Source organism: Cebus imitator, unplaced genomic scaffold (assembly GCF_001604975.1).
Source record: "Cebus imitator isolate Cc_AM_T3 unplaced genomic scaffold, Cebus_imitator-1.0 Scaffold129, whole genome shotgun sequence".
Classification (NCBI taxonomy): domain Eukaryota; kingdom Metazoa; phylum Chordata; class Mammalia; order Primates; family Cebidae; genus Cebus; species Cebus imitator.
This window is the reverse complement of record NW_016107444.1, coordinates 3,398,280-3,398,539: the sequence shown is the minus strand read 5'-3', so window position 1 is coordinate 3,398,539 and position 260 is coordinate 3,398,280.

Below are 260 nucleotides of genomic sequence, written 5' to 3'. Positions count from 1 at the left end.
TAGTAAAAATAGAACCTAAGCTTTTTGGGCAAAGTCTAATTTGATCACTTATTATCACATCCAATTTAAGGCCACATCTAATTTTTTTTTTTTTTTGAGACAAAGTTTTGCTCTTCTTTCCCAGGCTGGAATGCAGTGGTGCAATCTCGGCTCACAGCAACATCTGCCTCCTGGGTTCAAGTGATTCTCCTGCCTCAGCCTCCTGAGTAGCTGAGATTGCAGGCATTTGCCACCGCAGCTGGCTAATTTTGCATTTTTAG